General features: G+C 39.6%; 1 long non-coding RNA gene across 1 annotated transcript in view; it reads right to left on the bottom strand.

Moving 5' to 3' along the window:
* The window catches only part of LOC119587892, a 16,152-nt gene continuing 15,771 nt past the window's right edge, over nucleotides 1–381 (bottom strand). Inside the window, exons 2-3 of the long non-coding RNA XR_005230029.1 lie at nucleotides 223–379; nucleotides 1–47 (exon numbers count right to left, since the gene is read on the bottom strand). This is a non-coding gene — a long non-coding RNA (uncharacterized LOC119587892). The remainder of the gene's footprint in view (nucleotides 48–222; nucleotides 380–381) is intronic.

Raw genomic sequence — 381 nt, 5'->3', positions numbered from 1 at the left:
GACTCCTCTTCTCATGAGCATCAGCCATTATGCACAGCGAAGACACTCTGAGAAGAGAAAATGGCGCCTAATGTAAAATGAAGAGAAGAAACATAAGAATGTATATGAATAAATGATTATGAAAAACATACCAAAATGTCTAGGTGTATACATGTATTTCTCACGAATGTAGGAAAAATTATGTGTATTCATGTATGCTTGAAAATCTTAATTCCTACTTACAAAAGAACCAGGATTAATATTCGCTTATCCATGGTGCATTCCTTTTCTTGGAGGAACACTGAAGGGTGTGAGGCAAAATCTCCTCCGCCTGTATTTATATCTCCCCGACGGTCAGTTTATGTACCAGGGAGGGGATGTGGGTCCGTGGGAGTCCCTTCT

This window comes from Penaeus monodon, chromosome 23, assembly GCF_015228065.2.
Source record: "Penaeus monodon isolate SGIC_2016 chromosome 23, NSTDA_Pmon_1, whole genome shotgun sequence".
Lineage (NCBI taxonomy): Eukaryota > Metazoa > Arthropoda > Malacostraca > Decapoda > Penaeidae > Penaeus > Penaeus monodon.
Note: the sequence above shows the minus strand (reverse complement) of the source record. Positions and strands in the feature narration are given on the sequence as shown.